General features: G+C 42.0%; 1 protein-coding gene across 3 annotated transcripts in view; it reads left to right on the top strand.

The window, feature by feature from the left end:
* Positions 1-2,555: 2,555 nt before the first annotated feature.
* The window catches only part of LOC106667422 (sodium/calcium exchanger 3-like), a 31,399-nt gene continuing 23,655 nt past the window's right edge, over positions 2,556-10,299 (top strand). For 2 of the 3 annotated variants that reach the window (XM_024225080.1, XM_014395375.2), the window contains exon 1: positions 2,556-2,680. The gene's annotated coding sequence lies outside the window, so the exon portion shown is untranslated. The remainder of the gene's footprint in view (positions 2,681-10,299) is intronic. The other variant, XM_014395374.2, reaches the window with a different exon arrangement.

Here is a 10,299-nt window from a genome sequence, read left to right as displayed (position 1 = left end):
TAATGTTTTTTAATCTAAAAAGTTTTTTTTTAATCTAATGGTTTTTTTAATTTTTCAAGTCACGACAGCTCAAGTGGTGAGAGCAGAGGCGTATTGGGCCGAAGGTCGTGGGTTCGAATCCCGCTCGAAAGCTAGGCACCGCCCAAAAAATTGTTTTCGCTCCACATGACCCCTAAAGAAGATCTTATCACCTTAATTGCTGTAGTTGACAAACATCCAAAACAAACAGACCTGAAAGAGTTCTGTAGATAACAGTATATTGACTGTGCAGTCTTGACATGGCAATGTAGAAAATAAACTCCGCGATGAAACAAAAGTCCCAATAATTTATTACGATTGAATTTACAACCTCAGAATTATTACTAACTATTTTAGCTGTTTATTATTATTATTCAAAAGAAGGAATTTGTATTAAAAGTCGCTTATTTCTTAAGTGAAGGTAAGCATTAAGCTCGAGAGAAATGGCTCGCTGATAAATGACATCCCTACCTGAACTGTCCTCGAACTGCACCTCTATACTGCTCCTTGTCCGATATGACCCTCTGGAATACGAGAAACCAGGTAAGATTGTGCACCAATCAACTGGATCTACGAAGTTATCATAAGGTAGTTTTTATCCTCGAAAAAGCTCGGTACAGCCCAAAAAGTTGTCTTCGCACCATATGACCTCTAAAGAAGATCTTTCACGTCTGTCCTGCTGCTCACCTCAACGTACTCTAGTATTTCATTTTGATTTTAATAAGTTTTTCTTACAGTACACTGGCTATCTTACACCATTCCCAACGGCCCAAAATTTTGTACGAATCTGCTGATCTATAGACGAGACGGTTTTTAACTAAATATTTGCCTGTCTTGGTATGGGTCTTTTGTGAATTGTTACTGTTGTATGACAGTTTAACTTACAATTAGAAAGCTTTGTAGAAAACACTGAAAGCATCGGGTAATCTTCGATTAAATCTAATGATCTCATGATTAGCAATAAATATTAGCATTTCTGTAGGGATCATTGTTTTAACTTTTACACAAAGTTTGTCTTTTGGTGTTCGCAATATGTTTCCATACTTTTACCCATTGCAAAAACGTGAGACAATGTGGTTTCGCTTGAACGGACGTCCTGACAATTAGCCTCAGAGATACATGGAATTTTTTTCAAAATCGGAAATCAATTTCACACTGGAAAAAAAGCCCAACGCAATGGTGATATTCATACACAGGGTGTTCGGTTACTCGTAAAAAATTTGGCCAGTAGATTCTACATTCAAAAAGGAGCCAAAAATTCCTAATTAACTATGATCCGAATCTCAACAGTTTCGGAGTTATTCCACTTTTTCTTATTTTTTAAGATTTCACGACCTTGCTTCAAATAAACAATGATAACTCCAAAATTAAAAGGTTTTTGACAAATCCGTTAGTACCATTGAAAACTACGTTAAATTTCCAATAAGATGAGATCGATACTAAACTTGTCAACATTCGTGAAATAAGCGTTTTAGTAGCCAGAACATTGAAAAATTTTTTTTTTCAAAGTTGAAAAACTTACTATGGTGATTCGAAACTACTATTTCTAAACCTAGAGCCAAGCAAATTTCAGAAAATATACTCCATTTAGTATCCTTTTTAGTGGTGTAATTGCTTTTTTAATTACTTTTTTCAAAGATGAAGAAATTGACGAAGGAAAAGAAAAAAACCCGTAAAAAAAAGGATTGGTTATATGGAAAGATTAATAATAAAAAAATTAAAAAACTTAAGGAACTGTCTCGGTCAGAACTCAAATTGAAAAAAGATTAATAATTTAATTCAAAATTTCCTCAAGTTTTTTATTTTATTTTTCCACCGTACCAATCCGTCAGCCACGGTTTTTTCTTTTCCCCCATCAATTTCTTCATCTTTGAAAAAAGTAATTAAAAAAGAAATTACACCACTAAAAAGGATATTAAATGGAGTACATTTTCTGATATTTGCTGTTCTCTAGGTTTGGGAATGGTAGTTTAGAATCACCATAGTAAATTTTTCATATTAAAAAAAATATATATTTTTCAAAGTTCTTGTACTAAAACTCTTATTTCATAAAGATTTACAAGTTTAGTATTGAGCACATCTTATTGGAAATTTAACGCAATTTTCAATGGTATCAACGGATTTGTCCAAAACCTTTTAATTTTGGAGTTATCATCGTTTATTTGAAGCAAGGTCGTGAAATCTTAAAAAATCAGAAAAAGTGAAATAACTCCGAAACTGTTGAGATTTGGACCATAGTTAATTAGGAGTTTTTGCTTCCATTTTAAATGTAGAATCTACTGGCAAAGTTAGTGACACAAGTAGCCGAACACCCTGTACGAGCGTAAATATTGCTGTGTAAAATCTACTATCCATCTCTTCGAACAACATATCTCGATTGAAACAGCCATTAGAAATAGAAACGGTCAGGTAGCCTTATCGGGTAAAAATCGTTAGAAAAGCTGCAGCTTTCACCCCTGGCAGGCGTGCATCTGTCCCTTCGGAGCTCAGGCGTCCCACCAGGAATGAGAAGAGGGGAGAAAGACACGAAACCGTCTGTTGAATGGGTTCAGTGCTGGCCGTGCTGTGCCGGAGTGAACTTCGTTGTGTCGTCGCGTCAATTTTTATTTACAGATTTTTCACAAAAGGTTTACCCAAAAACAACGCCAGCGACCCGCCGACGGTGAGTGCGACTCATGTTTTATAAACCAATCGACGATAGGAAATATATTTTTCCCTAGAGGGACTTCGCTGTCGATCCAAGCTCAAGTCCTTTCTATATTAGGTTTTTTATAAATCTCAGGGCTTGGACTTGCAAGCAATTTTTCCTGTTCGATAATCGAGGACCGTCTGAAAATCTTTAAGAGCCGTGAATTTTGCCGATCTCTTTTTCCAGATCTAGAACATCTGATATAATTTATTATGTTAACATCCCACAAAACGCGTCTTTTCTTTATCGAGATATGAATCTGAGCTGACCTTCTCAAAAATTTAAATATTTTTCATTTTAGATTTTCTAATGGGAATCACATGGGGCTTGTAAACTCTGCCGTTTTGCCTATCCAGACGTTCTTCTGTGTCATATGGCAAACTGAATTTTGTGTAAAACTTTTGATTGGAAAAAATAAAACCGTTAGTTTATTTTCGGAAAAAAAGCCGCGGGCTCTTTACTCTGTTCTAAGTCTGTTTTGATCGTTAAGTTTTATAATAACAATATAATAAATACTAGTTTAATAATAATATAATAATAAATAACAAAATAATTAACTATTATATCTGGTTTAGCAACGCTTTATTCGATCAACTTAAAATTTATAAATATTCGTGGTGAGCGGCTCGCGGCTCGGCTTGGTCGAACGGATGAGAAGGTAGTGTGCTCCGAGCGAGTAACAAGCTACTAGCTCTATGCCCGTCAGGCCTTTTAGGGGGTAGGATGTGTCTGGTTGTCCGAGCTTGACCAAGGTACAATAAGCCGGAAGGCTGCAGTGCCTGGAGAATACAAACCACGCTTCCTAGTAACCACCCCTCCGACGCTTTCTACTAGCTAAGTAAGCCTTAAAGGGGTAGGTTTGGAAAAAGATACAAACTACTAGGCCTGGCTTCAAAAAAGGATTAACTACTAGGCCTAGCCAACTCCTGGTCGAATCCTGCCTACGCCGGCTCCTCGACATCTCCTGGCCAACTCCTGGCCGATTTTGGCTCCTCTACCTCCTGGCCAACATCGACTCCCCGACGTCTCCTGGCCTAATCCGGGCCGACTTAGGCCCCTCGACATCTCCTGGCCGATTTGGGCTCCTCTACCTCCTGGCCGAATCCTGGCCTTCTCCTGGCCGCCATCGACTCCTCGACATCCCTGGCCAGCTCCTTTCCGAATCTTGGCCGACATCGACTCCTCGACTTCTCCTGGCCTAATCCGGGCCGACTTCGGCTCCTCGACATCTCCTGGCCAGCTCCTGGCCGATTTGGGCTCCTCGACATCTCCTGGCCAACTCCTATCCGAATCTTGGCCGACATCGACTCCTCGACGTCTCCTGGCCTAATCCGGGCCGACTTCGGCTCCTCCACGACTCCTGGCCGATTTTGGCTTCTCTACCTCCTGGCCGAATCCTGGCCTTCGCCTGGCCGACATCGACTCCTCGTCGTCTCCTGGCAGAATCCTGGTCTTCGCCTGGCCGAATCCTAGCCTTCTCCTGGCCGACATCGACTCCTCGTCGTCTCCTGGCCGAATCCTGGTCTTCGCCTGGCCGAATCCTGGCCTTCTCCTGGCCGAATCCTAGCCTTCGCCTGGCCGACATCGACTCCTCGTCGTCTCCTGGCCGAATCCTGGTCTTCGCCTGGCCGAATCCTGGCCTTCTCCTGGCCGAATCCTAGCCTTCTCCTGGCCTACTCCGGGCCGACTTAGACTCCTCGACGACTCCTTGCCGACTTCGGCTTCTCGTCGTCTCCTGGCCATACCCGGGCTAACTTCTGCTCCTCGTCGTCTCCTGGCGAAATCCGGGCCAACTCCCGGCCGACTCGTGGCGAACTTCTAGCCGAATCCTGGCCATCTCCTCTGACCGCCTCTTACTTCTGCAACTCCTAATTGACTCTTCTGACTGACACTGCAACTGAACTCCTCGGTCTTTTGGGATCATATTTTATTCAACCAGTCGAGGAGGGGCTGGGGAACAGTCGAGCTTAGGAAATACTGATATGCTTCCTGTTGACCCGACTGCCCTTGACCTCCCCAAGTCATTGAGCTTTTCCGGATGAGCCCGGGAATTGGCTAATCCTGGGGGTTGGGCAGTAAGGCCACTTGTCAGCACAAGAGTAAATATTTCCGGGGCGATTGCCCAGGTTCGACCCACATTTCTCCATCGCAAACATCCAGCTGTTATCACTTCGCCAGCTTTGTTTAACTGCCTCTGGGTTTTCGCGAAAGACAAGGTCGGCTCCCGGGACTCCAGGCCACTTCCGATTGCCCAATCTTACACAATACGCTTTCCCAACAATTAGCCGAAATATTCCTATTGTATATATCCTATTTTGTGGCAGGCTGCTAGGTAGTAGGGTTCTGGGCCCTTAGTCCAAGTTGCTCCCTTTTTGGCCAACATGTCAACCTTTTCGTTGCCTCTATGCTCCGAATGTCCCGGGCCCCATGCCAGCGCCAGGTCATTTGTGTCACGGACTTCCGTCAGAGTCTCCATGCAGTTCCAAACACTCTTTGCCTTCGCGTCACACGAGGCTGAGGCCCTGAGAGCTGCCTGGCTGTGAGAGAATCTTGAGAGCTATCTTCCGGGAATGTATTCCATGGCACATTGTTCAATCGCTATGATTTCAGACTAGAAAACTGTTTACCGTCAGTTCGGTCTTGCGGTCTTGGGGTCCATCTGAAAGACCCCCAGCTCCCGTACCCTTGTCTTTTTTTTACTTTCTTTATTTAGTACCTGATCCCATAGTGATTTCCGGTATTCATAACCATATACAATTATTATTTACAATTTAATACAATTTTACTAACAAAATTATTTAAGGCTTCAATGTGGTCTCTAACCAAACTGTGATGGTCGGGTGGCCATTGTCCACCTTTACATACAACGTCCCTTATTAGAGATTTTCGGCGTGGTTCTTGAATGGGGCAGTCGAATAAGATGTGGTCCCATGTTTGTTGAGGTCTCCCTGGACAGTNGAATACCTCAGACAGAAGGACAAAAAGAAAATGAGCGAACTTTGGAATTCACTTATTGGACATAGACAATCCAAGAATCTTCTAACCAACTTTGGCAAGAAAGAAATCACAGAATGTGTCAAAGGAAGCAGGAACAGACTGAGAATCCTAACGGGATTCCTGACAGGACACTGTAGATTAAATGGACATCTAAAGAAAATTGGAATAATCCGAGATGGCACATGCAAATTCTGCAAAGAAGCAGAAGAGACACCCACACACTTACTAACAAACTGCGGAGCTACACTAGCCCGCAGGAGGAAGTGTTTTGGGATGTACAATGTGACCATAGAAGAACTACAACCACTGAAGCCGGGCCTATTAATCAAGTTTCTTGATGAAATAGGACTCACCGATGTGCTTTAGGCAGACACAGGGGATACAATAGATCTTAAAGGGCGCAGTATACCATACCCTGAAATATTACATCTACATCTAGTCCATGGCCGCTTATAAGTTGGGTAAGCATATGGTGGTGTTTCAGATCTACCGCCATCCTTGATTCTACCATTGGAAAGAACTTTTTTAGTTTGAAGACCTTTAGCAGTACGTCTCCAACGTTCTTCCCATTGGGCCAATGTCATTTTCGAGGCCATGGATGACGTAGCTTTTCGGCACTACTGTGATTGTTGTTTCTAGTTCAGAGTTTTCTGTAGCTTCCTTTGCTGCTGCGTCGGCTTCCTCATTACCTTGGATCCCTGTGTGCTGGTACCTTTTCAATACTGATATTCCAGCCATTATCACACAATGATTTTATCATATTTCTGATGTCGGATACTATCAGGCTTCGTGCTGTAATTTTTAATTTTATCAATGGATATGCGGCTGTCTGTTTGTTCACTTCTCCAACATCCTGCTGTGCGAGCCATTGAATAGCATTCAGGGTAGCAATGAGTTCAGCTTGGTTGTTCGAGCACCAGCTAGCGAGTCTAATTTGTGTTTCTTGCTGGGTGTTGTCTTTTCCATAGATGAGTAGGGCTGCTCCAACCTCATTATTCATTTTGCTCCCATCGGTGTATATTACGATCTTGTCTTGATACTGTCTCTGTGATTCCTTGAGTTCTATAAGCCTTGGCCACCGACCCTCAACGAGCTGATTAAAGAAAAGAGGACGTTTGAGGTCCTCAAGCCTGTTAGCCGAGCTATAGTGGACAAAGTACCTGATTAGTTTGTACTTTCTTTTTCTTCTTTTAATTCCGGGCTGGTTACTCCTTGTACCCATAATTGTTATTTATTTATTAAAATATTGTATTTATTAGAAAGTGTGTTCAAAAGGATTAACCAGCAAGGGGGAGACCTATTAGAGTAGATAAATTAATAATAATTTAAAAAAATTTCCCTTCTTCCTTGGGTCTTCCCTTTCAGGGCAAGGTCGAAGGAAGACGTTAAGCACAATAAGATCTCCTAAACTTGCATCCCATTTGAATTAGTTTAGTGGCCGTGGTCCGCCGGTATGGGGTCTCCCTTAGGTACGGCGGGGAGGTGGATGGGGAAAAAAAAAGAGTTCTATAAGCCGGATTGGGTCATTCATTTAAAGGCAGTGTGGGTTCCACGATAAGTGCAGGGAAAAAAGGGTACCCTTGTCGCTTTTGGAGCCGTCAGTATACCAGTAGGAATTTGCCTTTAGTGGTGTTCCTTTGTCCCATTCTTCCCGTTCTGGTATCAGTACTTTGTACTTCTTGCCTGTATAAATGCTGTCTATTTGCAAGACACCAGATTCTAACGAGTTTAACATAAACTGTTCTTATTGTGAGGATAAAAATGAATGGAATTTTATAAAAATCCAATCGAATAAAACAAACTAAACTTAAAATATGGTCTTCTCTCTTACTACTTTGAGTATAAAATAATAATAAAAATGAAAAGGAAACTTACAAAATGAAATGGGCTCTTGACAGAAAAAAACAATAGGAAGGAACAACCACTCTCTATATCACTCTACCCAGAGTTTTTTCTATTTACCTTTTGGGCCGGTCCTTGGTGGGGAGCACTCCCTCCAGGCTCACATGTGATCCTAACAAAATCTTCCCCTCTTAAGAAAAAATTATTATTATTATTTTTTACATAAGACTTTAGTTTAAATATCAAAAGACGAAGCAGTTGGAAGAAACCAGGAAGCTTAGAAACCAGATGGAGTCCTCCTGGAGTTGCGATGGCGCCACGCATCATCAAGATGCTTCTGACGGCCAAATCGACTTAGGCGACACAAAAGGTTCCGAGGCCCCCAACCATAAGTGTCCGGTGATGCCGAGGTGAAGAAGGTGCTCCGACGTAGGCCCTTCTCATGTTCCGCTTCAAAGAGGTCTCGTTTGCTGCCGCTGAGGTCCATTTGGTATGTCGGTCGAGCGAGAGGCTTCCAATTTTCCTCAGAAAAATTCCTCCAAAAGATGGCTAGAGGCACGTGCATGATCATCCTCACGATCAATATCTGGCGGTCTGCAGCTGGGACTTTTCGTGACTTAGACTTAGACACTCTGGACGTGGTTGGTTCTGTGGTTTACGGATAGATGATAACTGCATGAATAGGAATATTGTAGGGAATAGGTAACATATTTAATGTATTCTTTTGTTATCCAGAATTTGAGAACTTTTTGGGTTTGACCCTAGGCCGGTCCTTGGTGGGGAGCACTCCCACCAGGCTCACATGTGATCATAACAGTATGAGGTTTGAACAGTCTGAGCGCTTAGAATTTGTATATACTTGTATTACTCAATGAGTGTACAAAATCCTTAATTTTTTTTAAACTTCGCTAAATAGGCCAAAAAACAGCAAATGCTACATTGCTACATAACGATCGACTCTTTTGTTATAAAAACAACAATTTTATCTCGGATCAGCCGGCTCTCGAACTTGCTATGCTCCTCAAATTGTGTTAAATGCGGAGCTCAGCCTTATTTACATTAATTATCGCGATGTCAGGACTAGTTGCAAAACCGAAATTGAAAACAATTCAAAACTGTTACGCAATGTGAATTTATACGATGTCTGGACAAGTTGAATCCAGAGGATATTTCATAATAAGAAATGGGATACTGTTCGTCTGCGGGGGCTTACAACATAGGATATCCTATGAGAAAAAATCACTCAAACTCGTAATAAACAAGTCCGATTTGATATTAATCTTTTCTATGGAACATATATTTCTCAATACAACATAAAAGCATGTAATAATTAAATTTTGTCAGTTGGCCCGTGTTGGGTGGAAGAGGTAAACAGACCGGAAATGCGTGGAGAGCGTGTCCGTCCTCACCTAGATCCACATGTGCCAAGAGCCCATTTCAGACCTACCAGGATGATAAAGTGCTTACTGGGTCTTTTGTGGGGCCGACTTTCCCCCAGAGGTGAAACTCCAGTTGCGCAAGGCGGAAAATCTCCAATAAGAAAAAAAGTGAAGCAAATGCCAATTTGTCTAAACTTTTTCTTGGATATATTTTTATGCGGGATTTTGACACGACCATTTGTGCGTAATCGAGAGTTCGAGTGAGATTGCATAAGATTAGGATTGGTTCGCCATGATTTGCATGCCGTGATTCAATGATTTTCCGTGAAGTGGAAAAGCTATGGGAGTATGAAACGGTAGTAAACCTCAATTAGACGTAAAATGTTTATAAAATACAATGACAGACAAAAAAATTCCGCCCCCTTGTAATATAACTTGATTTGTATATATTTTTATGTGTTAATCAAAGTTTCACGTTTTTTAACGTTTAATAATTGAGTCTTTGTACAAAAAAAGTAACTTTCTACCAGTCTGGAAATGTCTCTTTGCTGGAGGTTATCCCATTCCTCACGAAGAGTGCTTTCAAGATCTTGGAGGGTATCATGGAGGGGATGGACGTGCTCTTATTCGTCTTTTGAGGATATCCCATAAATGTTCGATGGGGTTGAAATCTGGAGAACGGGTTGGACAGGCTAAGACCCCTCTCTCTCTCCGTTTAATAATTGATTCTTTGTATAAAAAAGTAACTTTCTACCAGCCTGGAAATGTCTCTTTGCTGGAGGTTATCCCATTCCTCACGAAGAGTGCTTTCAAGATCGTGGAGTGTATCATGGAGGGGATGGACGTGCTCTTATTCCTATTTTGAGGTTATCCCGTAAATGGTCGATGGAGTTCAAGTCTGGAGAACGAGATGGCCAGGCTAAGACCCTGATGTTATGCTGTTGAAGGTTCGTACTATGCCAGGACGTATGGACGGGCATTATCGTGCGTTAGAGTAGGATTGCCGTAGATTTCATCGAGGATAGCCAACGCATGATGTTCCAAAAATTCATCCACATAGCCAGTAGCCGTCAAGGAACCTTCACTAACAACATCCAAGTCCTTGAGGCTCTCCGTTGAGATTCCCGCCCACACCATCACTGAGCTACGTTAAAAAGGTCGGCTCTGGGAAAAATTATAGGTTTCGTACCTTTTATTTCGACTTCTCTACACTATTTCACGCCCATCCAATCCAAGAGCAAATCTACACTCATCTGTAAAAGTACTGCAGACCAATCGTCCAAAGACCAATGGCTGTGTTCTCGAGCAAATGGGAGCTGTGCTACTTTGTGTTTTCTGGTCATGTCTAGTTCTCTTTCGGGGCGAATAGCCATC

The sequence above is a fragment of the Cimex lectularius genome, unplaced genomic scaffold (genome assembly GCF_000648675.2).
Source record: "Cimex lectularius strain Harlan isolate CLEC.00 unplaced genomic scaffold, Clec_2.1 scaffold10, whole genome shotgun sequence".
Classification (NCBI taxonomy): Eukaryota; Metazoa; Arthropoda; class Insecta; order Hemiptera; family Cimicidae; genus Cimex; species Cimex lectularius.
Note: the sequence above shows the minus strand (reverse complement) of the source record. Positions and strands in the feature narration are given on the sequence as shown.